Below are 13,460 nucleotides of genomic sequence, written 5' to 3' on the forward strand. Positions count from 1 at the left end.
CCTCCGGGAGAGGGGCTTGCCCGCGAGGCTGGGCGGGCAGAGTTAGTAGTGTTCGCTGGCGTTCCCACCCCTCCTGTCCGCAGATGGTTTAGTCACCGATCTCAGTCCCGGGACTGGACGTTGGACCCTGCGACACTGTGCATGCTTGTGCTGTGAGTGAAAAGAAAGGATCATCGGTTTTTGTTGTTTGTTTGTTTGTTTGTGGTTTTCGTTTTGTTGTGAGACGGAGTCCCCTTGCGACTGGCCTGGAACCACTTTGTGGACCAAGCTGGCGCGGAAATTGTGCCTGCCTTGGCAATCTGGGATTGAAGCCGTGCACCACCACGCCCACCCCGAGTCATCAAGACCTGTGAAAAATCCGAGCCTGTGAACTGGGGATTTTTAAAATATTTTTTTTTTCTTTCCACAGCTGGCTTGAGGTGAAACGGATCCGAAACATCCGAAAACGGACGTTTTTCTACCTTTGCTTCAGAATGCGGTTTTCACACTCTGTTGGAGGAGGTTTGGTCAGAAAGAATGTTAGTGTAAGATCCAGTTGTGGCTAGCTGTTACAGTGTCCTCAGGGTGTTAAAAAAAAAAAAGTAGACAAAGAGGCCCTGAGTTCAGGACAAAAGTTGTTAGGTGCGGATAGGTCCGGGTGCAAAGGTTTGTGTGTTTTAGTCAGCCAGAGGAGCTTATATAAAGTGAGTTTGACAGACAAGCACCTGGCTTCCTGTTTGTTTAACCCTAGCAGGGCCATTTCTGTGTCAGTCTTGAGGGAGAGAGAGCACAGTTGGGATTCGTGAGCTGAACCAGGCTTCCATGAAACCCTCGATCAGAAAAACAAGCAGAAATTCCAGGAGATGTGTTAGCCAGTTTGCAAAAGCAAGAACGACCCTAACCAGAGGTGAAAAGGTTAGAGAGTCAGTGTGACCCTCAATCCAGGAACAAATGAACCGTGGAGAGCGAGGAATGGACCACGAGAACGGGGGCAAAGAACAGCACCCCTTTAAAACGCAGCTCACAAAGGCATCTCGGTGTCCAGCCCGTGGAGGAGTTAGGAGGGACAGGCCCGGGAGCAGGGGTACAGGAATGTGTAAAGCTTCACTTTTCTGTCTTAACTAGTTTCAGTGTGGTTTTGTTTCCAGGGTAGCAGACCATGTAGGAGACTGTATTAAACAGTTCATACTGACGGGCGTGGCTCTGTAATGTCAGCAACCGTGATTTCATGGCAGCACTGTTATATGGTGGCATTGCTATTCAAGTCTAAACACATAAATGATATCCCTTGCCTCAAAGAGAGGCTTTTTAGTAATAACACATTGACACAGAGTTAGCAATAGGAAAAGAACAGGTCAGGAACGTTGGGAGGATGAGCTGAAGATGGTGCCAGCCAGGCCGGAGTTTAAAAACGGAAAAAATAAATCATGTGGGAGGGTCTAGAAAAAAAGAGAGAGAAATAAAAAAAAAAACAATTTTGACTTCATTTGTTTGTTTCCGCTGCCTCAATTCCCAACCCTTCACCTTGTTCCCTCAATGGGCCGGCCGTGATGGCGCACGCCTTTAATTAATACCAGCATTCAGGAGGCAGAGGCAGGTGGATCTCTGTGAGTTCGAGGCCAGCCTGGTCTACAGAGAGAGTTCCAGGACAGCCAGGGCTACACAGAAAAACCCTGTTTCCAAAACAAAACCAAACCAACCAACCAACAAAACAACAGACAGAAAATGAGGAGTCATCAAATACAATAATGCAGATGAGTTAGTATTACACAGCTACGAAAAGGAAGAGGGAGTCTCTGCTTCCAAATAGTGTTTAGTGAAGAAAAAGGGGGGAGGCAGAGGAAGAGGAGAAAAAGAAAAGGCAAATAACGTAGACGTTTATACGATGTTCCTAACTTTAGCTTTGTATTAACAAGGGGCTGGGGAGGTGGTTCGCTGGGGAAAATGCTGGCTGTACAAGCTGAGAACCTGGCTTTGCAGAACCCACGTAGAGGTAGGAATGTGACTCTGGTGCTGAGGGCAGAGACAGGTGGAGCCCTGGAGCTATGACCAGCTAGTCTGTCCAGTCAGTGAGCTCCAAGTTCAGGGAGAGGCCGTACCTCAGAAACTAAAGTAGAGCCAGGCATGATGGCACACATTTTTAATTCCAGAATTTGGGGGGCAGAAGCAGATGAATCTCTGTAAGTTAAAAGCCAGCCTGGTCTGCATGGCAAGTTTCAGGTAAGTCAGGGCCGTAGTGAGACCCTGTCTAATAAATCATAAGATAAAAAGGAGCACACCCTAAGCTGGCCTGTGGCCTCCGCATGGACACTTGTGCATACACTTCCTCTCACACACATACATTAAAAAGTAAAGGCGTTCCCTAAAATGTCAATCATATTTATTGTTTAAGTGATATTGGAATTCAGATTTTCCCCCTTTGTCCTTTATCTTTTTTCTTAATTTATTAAAACTTTTTATAAAGGATTTGATTTTTTTTAAAAAAATCGCACAGAATTAACCAGACCCAAAGTTTATACACCTCTGCAGCCTCCTGTACAGATAAATTAGCCATTTTGAAGCTGTGGGGCTCTGCCTTGAATTTACTTTTTTTTTTTTTCTGATGTAAATTTTGTATCACTTCTCTAATCTTAAAAGTTGTTTTTGGAGAACACCTACCAAAATGCCCTTGTTTGAAGATTTAGCAGGAACAATTTATTCTTTGGACTTCAGTGGTTAGAGGGGCGTTTGGTTTCCCCTAAGACTAGCTGGGCATAGACATGGACTATGTAATTTATGACGAACAGAAGTTTATCTGGACCATAACACTGCATGCTGGGAAAGCCAGAGCTTGGAGAGCACCTTCCTGCATCCCTTGATGCATCGTGTGTGTGTGTGTGTGTGTGTGTGTGTGTGTGTGTGTGTGTGTGTGTGTGTGTGTGTGTTAGGTGGATATAGGGGGATGAACTCTTTTACACAACCAACCTTACTAAAAGTTTTTTACTTCAGGTGGGTGGGGTGTTGCACGCCTTTAATCTCAACAGAGGCAGGAGGATCTCTGAATTCAAGGCCAGCCTGGTCTACAAAGTGAGTCCATGACAGCAAGGGCACTGTTACATAGAGAAACGTGTCTCAAACAACAGCAACAAACACAAAAACAAAGGAAAGAAGAGGTTTTACTTTAAAGCTATAGCCATGGGTGGTGCTGACTACTTCTGCTCTCAGCAGGAGGCCAGCCTGGTGCTACATAGTGACCCCCAGGCCGGCCTGAGGTGTATGAGCAGACTCTATCACTAAAACAAAAAACAGTAAAAGCATCTTTCAATGTAGTAGTGTTTGGGTCCAACTTTTCCTTTCTTTTGTTTGTTTTTGTTTTTGTTTAATTTGTTCACTTTACATCCGGACTGTAGCCCCCTCCTTCGCCTCCTTCCATTCCACCCTTGCCCCTTCCCCCTCTCCCCAAGTCCTCAGAAAGGGGCAGCCCTCCTCCCCTAACATCTGACCTTAGTCTATCAATTGTTTTTTGTTTTGTTTTGTTGTTTTTGTTTGTTTGTTGAGAAAGTGTGTGTGTGTGTGTGTGTAGTCTTGGCTATCCCGAACTCACTTTGTAGATCAGGCTGACCTTGAACTCACAGAGATCTGCCTGCCTCTTCCTCCCACGGTGCTGGGATAACAGGCATGAAGCACCTAGCCCAGCTTGGGTTCACTTTTCAACACCTGAACTTGGCATACGCATCCAATTCAGAGCAATTCGAGGCCAGCCTGGTCTACTGGAGTGATTCCAGAACAGTCAGGGCTATACAGAGAAACCTGCTCTCGAAAAACTTTTTTAAAAAAGGAGTTAAGCAAAATTCTGAAAATTACCAGAAGTAGGTGTCTAAGGCTACCTTTGCCTAACAGAATTTTGATTCTCTTTTCTTTTTCCTTTTAGAAAACAAAGGATGTAAATTTGTATAAAGAAAAGAGCATCTATCTATATGTATATGTAGAGAGAAGCCCATTTTTAAGGAATTTCTAATTGAGAACTCACGTTCTAACCACATTTTAAGGACCAACAGAGGAATCACGGGAGGAAGAATACAATGCAACCATGCAGATTTTTATAAATGTGCAGTAAAAGCATTTTTTAAAAAAGGAGATAGAATGTGCCCTTAAATTGTTGAAAAGATTAAATGAGAGTGCCAAGCAGTGGTGGCGCACGCCTTTAATCCCAGTACCAGAGGCAGAGGCAGGAGATCTCTGAGTTCCAGGCCAGCCTGGTCTACCGAGTGACTTCCAGACAGCCAGGGCTACACAGAGAAACCCCTGTCTTGAAAAAAAAAGCCAAAAAGAAAATAAAAGATTAAGTGAGATAGTTAAAAAAAATTGTTCAGAGGAAGATATTACTCATGTTTCTGACACATTGTTTATATCAATTTAACTAAGTTTTAGGGAGAAAAGTGTCCACGGTCGCCAGGTGTGCTGACTCACATCTGTGGCCCCAGCACTGGGAAAGCTAAGGCAGGAGGACCTTCAGTGAGAGGCCACCTGGCCTGTGGAATGAGATCGTGTCTCAAAAAGAGAGGAGTGGGGAGATTGTGGGGAGAAAGAGAGGAAGAAAAAAAAAATCAGGCTGAGCTTCACAAAACAGGGCAATTCTATTTACAGTCCAAAGATTTTTGTACTTTACTTTCATAGAGGTGACACAGAGTTAACAAAGGCAGGGAGCGTGTCAACATTTCATTCAAACTGGGACAATCTGAGAGTGAAGATAAGGCTGACAGAGTTGCACAGTCAACTACCACTCCCTTCAGTCCAGCCAGCCAGCTTGCCTACCTGCCTTCTTTCTTCCTGTCTTTGCTTGCTTTTTTTTCTCTGTCCCTCCCTCCCTCCCTCCCTCTCTTCCCCCCCTGCTCTGTGTGTGTGTGTACACTTCTTTGTGTGTGGATGTGGAAGTCAGAGGTTGACATTGGTGTTTCTCAATCACTCACCATTTTATTCATTAAGACTGAGTCTCTTCGCTCTACCAGACGGGGCTAAATTGTGTAACAAGCCCCAGGGATCTTGTGGCTGGGATTAGTGGTGCTACATGAGTTTTTGACATGGGTACTGGAAGCAAACTCAAGTCCTCTTTCTTGAAAAGCAAACACTTTATTGTCTGAGTCATCTTCCACATTCCTATTTTTAGCATTTCCTTTTTATATCTATATTTTTCAAGCAATCATTTTCTATTTATTTTCTTGATTTTTCCATTTTGTAAATTATGTAGTATTTTTTTATTGTAGAATGATCTCTTTCATATCTCCATTCTTACCATTTCCCTTTCTTTATTCCCAATATTACATTATATATTCATTTTTTATAATCATATAAATCTTATTCATGGTTGAACCACAAAATTTATATTTCCTTTCTAGCATAATTACTTATTTCCCCTGGAGTTAATAATTAATTTATAAGTTGGCCTGGTGGCGCACACCTTTAATCCCAGCGCTCTCGAGGCAGAAGCAGGTGAATCTCTGTGAGGTCCAGGCCAGCCTGGTAATCCACAGGGCAAGTTCCAGGACAGCCAGGCTGCACAGAGAAATCCTGTCTCACAAAACAAAAACAAAATTATTAACCCATACTTTGGCTTGTTATATATTTTTTGTGGCCGTCCACTAACTCATCCCTAAACTTTCAACACTATAAAAGTGTTTGAATAGCTACAGGTCCCACGTTGTACTGGAAATAACTTCCTTAGTCTTCTTGTTCCGGCTGGGCCAGGCTGCGTCCCAGGCTCTCCACACCTGTTGCTGTTATCTACGGTCCCCTGTGCTCTGTTGCTTCTTTGTCTCCATCCCTGTTTTGAAGAATCCCTTTCCCCCTGTATCCTGTAGATGTATTTTGTCCTTTCACCTGCTGGTGAACAGGGACCACGTCTCGTTCCACAGAGGCTAGTTGGGAAACTAGCGCAGAGGCAAACTCTGGAGCAGCTGCAGACCTAACCCATTTCTTTTCTCAGCAGGGCAATGGTGGTACACACTTCTTTTCTAGATTATATACACATACTTTTATTTTTTTCTTGAACCATTTGAGAGTTAGCTGAAGTTCCTCTCATGTTTAAATTATATTATTGTTACTACTAAGTATAGAATCCTCAATTGACAATCATTTTCCCTCAAAAAAGGACATTGATCTGCTATTACTTCTGTTGGAAGGTGGCACCAATTTGATTGCTGCCCTTTAAAAGTAATATGGCCAAGAAGAGACTTGATACCCTATGAGCATATACAGGGGGAGGAAGTCCCCCTCCGGAGCAGTCATAGGAGAGGGAGTAAGGGGAAAATGGGAGGGAGGGAAGAATGGGAGGATACAAGGGATGGGATAACCATTGAGATGTAACAAGAATAAATTAATAAAAAAAAAGTAATATGGATCTCATGTAGCCCAGACTGGCCTCTGACTTACTATATGGATGACCTTGAACTTCCGATCCTTCTGTTTCCATCTCCCATGTGCCAGGACACCTACGATGTGCCCTTTCTCCTGTCCCTTTTCTGTGATCACTCTGAAAATGCTAATTATAGTGGTTTCCCTCTCAAATGTCTTTTACTTTTGCAGTCTCTTGGCCCCAGCTTCGTTTCCATTTGGGCTTATGTGTGTGCTTCCTTTTGTTTTTGTGAGACAGGGTCTCACTCCTGGCTGACCTGGAGCTTACTATATATCCCGGAATGTGCTATGTGACTTTGGATTTGTGGGGATTGTCCTGTCAAGAGTCCTGACTCCCAAGTGTTGGGACCACAATTTGTGCCACTTGTTACCGTTTTCTATTTGTTTATTTTGGGGATTTGTTTCTCTGTTTTAATGATGTAAAGGGTCTTGGGTCTCTGTTCATAGGTTCATAAATGTGAAATGCCAAACAACTCAGTGACAGTTAGGTTCCCTGCAGGCGCTGAGCCTCTTCATTTTTTCCAATAGGTTTGCTTTCTCCAAAGAAGAATCCTGCCTAGGGTGTTCAAATCTGGTCGCCAGCAGTCTGGGACTGAGAGGAAGAGGAGGACTCAACAAGTCTCAGCTGTTTGGCTTGTACTTTGATTTTTTTTTTTAAGCTTTTGGGTGCCCTGGACTCACTTTGTAGACCAGGCTGGCCTCAAACTCACATCGATCCACCTGCCTCTGCCTCCCGAGTAGTACTTTGAATTCTTATAAGGTGTGTGTCTTGGTTAAGATTTCTATTGTTTGGGCCTTTGCCCAAGTGATGTGGCAGATGGCCCGCTATGCCACTGTCTCTTCCTTGGAGCCTAGATAGACCATAGTTTGCGCCCTTTCTTGCTGTTAGGTTGGGTTAGTGACTGAATCGTGGTCAGTGGGAGACTGGTAGAAGTGATGTGCACTCCATTCCAGCCTGTCCTTCATTAGCAGTCTCCATCCCTCTCCAGACTGGGTGGACGGGAGGGAGTGGGCTCACGGCAGCCCCGAGCTTTGCACTGTCCAAGCACTAGTGGTGAAGAGATAAGACTCCGAGAGCCTGAGGTTTGTTCTCTGCTTCTGTGGCTATGTTTTAAAGTCATTAAAAATTGTTACATTTTAATTTAATTATTGTATGTAGGTGTGTGTGTGTGTGTGTGTGTGTGTGTGTGTTGTGTATCCCATGGTACCTGCATGGAGGCCAGAGGTCACCTTTCAAGATCAAACTCAGGTCATCAGGCTTGGAAGAACGCGCTTTTACCTGCTGACCCAACTTAACAGCCCATGCAGCCATTTTTTTTGTGTGTGTGTGTGGAATACTTGTTTTCTACTATTATAATTCACTTTGTATTTAAGACACAATCAATTCAAAAGAGTAACTGATGCAGGGATGGGGTCTGTAGCAGCCTGAGACTGGTAGACAGCAAATAGAAGAGAGAGAATCGCAGCTGTCCCTGTTAGCACAGAGGTGGAATTCCAGCACTGGAGCAGATAGGATGCTTTTGGGAATTTGTGGCCAGTTGGTTACATGGTGAGAATGTGTCTCAAAACATAAGATAAACTAAAATAATCCCCAAGTGATGGTGCCTTCTGGGGGCGATAAGCAAAGTGGCAGATGGAGATCTGAGTTCTACATGTGTTGTCTAGATGTTACAAGTTCACGCCTGGCAGCAGAGATTTGACATGGCAAGGGAACTGTTCTAGGTCTGTGTCTAGCATATAGTCCAGAAGACTAGCGTGTGTGTGTGTGTGTGTGTGTGTGTGTGTGTGTGTGTGTGTGTGAGTATACAGCCCATAGAGTCACTGTGTGTCAAGCAAGCGCGCTCTTCCACTAAGCCACATTCCCTTCTGGGTTCCTGCCCTGGTTTGTTTTTGTCAACTCAACACAAACTCAAGTTCCTTGAGAAGAGGAGACCTCAGCTGAGGAACTGCCTCCATCAGGTTGGCCTGTGAACATGTCTAGGGTAATTTTCTTGATAATAATTGATGTGGCTCACTCTGGGTGATGTCATCCTGAGCAGGTGGTCCTACATTGTGCAAGAAAGCAAACTGAGGTACCAGAATGGCCAAGTGGTTAAGGCGTTAGAGTTAAGAAAGCAAACTGAGCAAGGCAGTAAGCAGCATTGCTCCAAGGTCCCTGCCTCACTTCCTGCCTCCGGATTCTTCTTTGGTTGCCATGGTGTTACTTTTTGTCCTATCAATGGGGGTTGGGGGTTGGCAGTTGGGGTAAGAGCAACTAAAACAGTCATAAATGTTAATTTAATTAGTAGCAAATACTAAAAATAACAGATTGGGAGCCCTTCATGTAGAGAAACTCCCTCTCAACAGGTTGCCCTGAGAGAGCTTTGTCAAAGAAACCTCTGCCAGGAAATGGTCCCAGGCAAAGGCTACACATGAACCCTGGAACCCACCTACCTGGATTCTCCCACCAGCCCACTTCTGAGGGAAGCGCTCCACCAGTGAAGCCAATTACGATGTTGACAGGAAGTGTCAATGTGTAGCCGTGAACTACCTGCCTCCGATGTGACAGTCTTCTTGCCTCTACCTCCCACGTGCTGAGATTTCAGACATGTGCCACCCTAACTAGCTGATTTATATCTGAAAGCTTACCATTAGACAATGTATACCGTAATTATATGTACAGTTGATTTCAATGCAATATTTATAGTCACTGAAAAAGAGTTTAGCTTGAGCCCTTAGGCAAGCACCTACCTCTTACTGTTTATTGTTACTGTGGGAAAACAACCCAGCTGCCTCAGCATGCCTCCTCCAGGCACATGTTCTGCTGTGACCGTGAGAAGGACCTGTCCTGTGTTTGTCATGTAGCAGTGACCACGGTACAGGCTTTCCTAGTACACCGAAGCCAGTCTCTGGAGAATGAAGGACAGATAACTGAGGGAGTCCTGAGTGAGTGTGTAAAGAACAGAAGTCCTGAGTGAATTCCTCAGACCCGTGCAAGTGGCAGAGCCTTCCTTTGGGAAAGGTTCAGAGTGATGGCAAAGCTTTTCCTCTTGTCCCAGTGCAAATGCTGGCGGTGTGTGCAAGTACTAGTGATCAGTTTGTGCAAAAACTGGCCACTGCAGCTTCCTCCTCCAGGATTTTTACAACCTGAAACTGCTTCTCCCCAGAGGCCTCCTACCTAGACAGCCAACCCTCCCTTCCCCCCCCACCCCCCCAACCCCAACCCCTGACCCTACTCCCCAAACCCCCTCCCAACCCCCACACAGCTGGATGTTTGGTTGGTGCACTCCATCAAAGGCAGCAAGCCTGTGGGAATGGCCATGACTTCCCCTGGCTGAGGCTTAGCGACAGCTCTCCTTTCCTCGCCTCAAGTGTCAATCTGGCTAACAGATGTTTCAGGGCAGTGGTTCTCAACCTTCCTAATGCTTCGACACTCCTCCCGCCCCCCAACCATAAAATTATTTTCATTGCTATTTCATAACTGTAATTATGATACTGTTGTGTCTTATAATGGAAATATCTGTGTTTTCCAATGGTCTTCGGTGATCTCGGTGAAATGGTCAGTCCACCCCAAAGGGGTCGAGACCCACAGATTGAGAACCAATGTTTTAGGTGAAATGTAAGTGTTGTTGAAAGAGAAACAATGGAAGCCTTAAAAAAACAAAAACAAAAACTCTTGGGCCGGGCATCATGACACACGCCTTTAATCCCAGCACTCAGGGGGCAGAGACAGGTGGATCACTGTGAGTTCAAGGCCAGCCTGGTCTACAAAGCAAGTCCAGGACAGCTAAGGCTAAACAGAGAGACCCTGTCTCAAAAACCAAAACCAAAACAAACAAACAAACAACAAAACTCTCTTAAATATGTTAATCTGGAGAATTTAGAAAGTACCTTCATTTTAATTAAGCACATGGAAAAGATTTAGAAAGATGCAGAAAAACTGATGTGTACAATTTCAAGGAGAAAATTAAACCTTGTAGGGAAAGATCAGAGAAATTAAGAGTTGGCTAACATGAAAAGGAGAAAGAAAAGAGAGAAGTGAAACAGTTTTCGTTTGTGGATGATCTGACCATCTACATATCAGGGTTGAGGGGAAAGCTTTTCTTTCTTTCTTTCTTTTTTTTTTTTGAGATAGTCTTGCTGTGTAGCCTTGGCCTGAAACTCATTGTGTAGCCTAGACTACCCTCCTGCCTCTGCTTCCCAAGTGATGGAATTACAGACAGCTTAGAACTGATAATTTAAATTATAAAATCCCAGAACTTTGGAAGACACATATCTATAAAACCTTTAAAAGACAGCACAGGCAAAAAACAAATAAAACAAAACAAAAAACCTGGTGTTCCTTTGGCAAATATCTCTTAGATGTCACCAAAGCACAGTCTTTTAAAGAATAAGTCAATTAATTTTAATTTTACCAACATTAAAAACTAATGTTCAGTCGGTGAGGTTCTCTCTGTAAAAGATTGGAATGAGTCAAACAATGCAGACACAATTCATCTCTTGAAAGAGTGTGCCCTATGTCTTGAAACGGTCTTTATTTAGAGTAGTAGTAAAAATGGAAAAAGAAAAAGTAAGGCATGATGAAAAAACATACTCAGAAAACACTTTGGACTTTTCTGAACAGTTTAATCAGCTTGAATTGTTGGAAGTCCATGGACACCTGATTCCCACTGGTACTCAGAGTCTCTGGGTGGGCAATTCAGAGAAGGAGGAGCAAGGGGGGAAAAAAACCAATGTTATCAATTGCAAGAAAAAGAAATGGAAAAAGATACAAGCAAATTGCTTCTTTGGGCTGCTGGAAAAAAAAAGACGGCTGGCTATAGTGCAGAGGCTGCTTTCTGAGAGGGCCGCTGAGGTGAGCACGAGAGATGAGTACACCTGCCTCCACCAAGCAGCCTACAGTGGACATTCAGATGCTGTTCGCAGGCTGGTGGCTCAGGGGGCAGATGCTCATGCAGTGACTGTGGACAGCTGGACACCACTGCACAGCGCCTGTGAGTGGAACACCTCCAGGGTGGCTTCGTTCTTATTTCAGCACTACACAGACATCAACGCCCAAACCAAAGACCTCTTGACTCCTCCGTGCCTTGCTGCTGGGAACAGAGAGAGCAGAGACACCCGGGCACTCCCCCTGATGAGTCGCTACATCGGTGCAGGGCTGAAGAACAAACAAATTGCAAGAAACCGCTTCCGACATCGCCAGGAGGACAAGAGTCCACTGCCCTCTCTTTGAAATTGTGGAAGGCTGTACAAACTTCCCCTCTGTCTTAATGACTCTAGTAATTTTCTTATGCTTCAAAGTACCAGTGCCTCCCATGTGTGAGATTGTAAAATATTCCCATGTCTAGAAAACAGATGTCTCACTACAGAAATTCTGTTGTCTGCATCACAGTTTTCTTCCAAGTGACCTGCCCAACCTTGATGTCAAAATGTATTTGGAGGGATGGGATAACCATTGAGATGTAACAAGAATAAATTAATAAAAAATAAAAATAAAAATAAAAGAACTAGCAAAAATGTGTTTGGGACGTATTGGATGCATCTGTGGTGATTGCTGCAGTTTGTGAGTTTAATCAGATATAATTTTAACTGGACAAGGGTAATCCAGAAAGTAAGGATATTTTCTGTCATGGATCCAAGAGAAAAGTATTTTTAAATATCCCATATCCTGGGCCTTTGTTCAGTGTTTAGCATATTGACTTGTATTTTTATAAGCTAACCCCAAATTTTCATCTTCAGCACACTGGTGCAGTTCGGCTGGCCTCTCTGCATCACCAGTTGCTTTCATTTAAACAAGAAACACTAACAAATTAGTGACTTACATCTTTATAAGTTTAAGAAAAATCATGGTACGTTTAGATGTTTTGTGTTTTATGATGTAGACCATTCTGAAGAAAGCGGTTAGAGCGATGTTTAATCCTTGAACGTTTTACACTGCCTCCCTCACCGTGCTCATGAGCCTGTGGACAGTCCTACCTCACCTTGGTCAACCCTGTGATCCTTGTTGCTATGGCCAGCCAGTGTCTCCGCTCAGACATGTGCAAAACCGTGCCTTGGCCCAGAAGATTAAAACTGCCCTCCGAAGGGCCACCCATCTCTCCATGCTGGACTGGGCCCTACTTATCTAGACTCTTGAGCCCCAGGAAATGTACACACACACACACACACACACACACACACACACACACACACACCACATACACCACAATGACTCTCATTTTCTATAAGCCATGACAAAAGGGACAAGGAATTCTAACAGTGAGAAATGATTGTCATATGGGACGTACAAACAAAACACACAGTATGGCTAGGGACACAGAGTGTAAAAACAAACAGAGCGTAAGTTTTGGCAGTGCAAAAGACAGCCTGCATAGAACTCCACCAGACCTATGGCAGGTTTGTTCAAAGTCCACCAACTTTTATCCTCTTGGTGCCTGCTACAAAGCTTTTGATGGATTCCCCCAGGCTCTCTGTTACTAGGGGTCTTCTCAGCACGAGAATCTGAGTCCTAGGGAAAGGACCCGAAGGCTCATCCTCACTGTCAACTTAGCATCACCTAGGAGATTCACCTCTAGCATGTCAAGGGGAGTTTCTAGATGTCTAACTGAAGAGATGGTCCATATCCAGATGTGGGTGGCACCATCCCATGGGCCCACGTCCAAAATTAAATGAAAAGGAGAAAGCAAGCTAAGAACCAGCCTCTGTCTCTGCTTCCTCACTGCGCAGTGTGACCAGTTACCTGACAGTCACTGCTGTCCCATCCCCATCATGATGACTGTCTCTTAAGCTATAAGATATGTTGGTCCTTAAGGTGATTTGTTTTGTTGTTTGGTTGAGCCGGGCTTGGTGGCGCACGCCTTTAATCCCAGCACTCAGGAGGCAGATACAAGCAGATCACTGAGTTCAAGGCCAGCCTGGTCTACAAAGTGAGTCCTGGACAGCCAATGCTACACAGAGAAACCCTGTCTAAGGAAAAAAAAGTTTGGTCATAGCAAGAGAAAAAAAGAACCAAAACAGTTGTTCTTTTCAGAATTCTTAAATGTCTACCTAATTTTGTCTTTTGGACCATCCCATATAACTCAGCTACCTTAGATTAAATAATGGTTGTTTAA

At 44.2% G+C, this 13,460-nt stretch overlaps 1 pseudogene across 1 annotated transcript; it reads left to right on the forward strand.

Moving 5' to 3' along the window:
• Window positions 1–10,458: 10,458 nt before the first annotated feature.
• LOC311588278 (ankyrin repeat domain-containing protein 49-like) lies at window positions 10,459–11,813 on the forward strand (annotated as a pseudogene). The gene has a single exon. The product of its transcript is annotated as an ankyrin repeat domain-containing protein 49-like (transcript).
• Window positions 11,814–13,460: the final 1,647 nt, after the last annotated feature.

The sequence above is a fragment of the Acomys minous genome (assembly GCF_964271855.1).
Source record: "Acomys minous genome assembly, chromosome: 17".
Classification (NCBI taxonomy): domain Eukaryota; kingdom Metazoa; phylum Chordata; class Mammalia; order Rodentia; family Muridae; genus Acomys; species Acomys minous.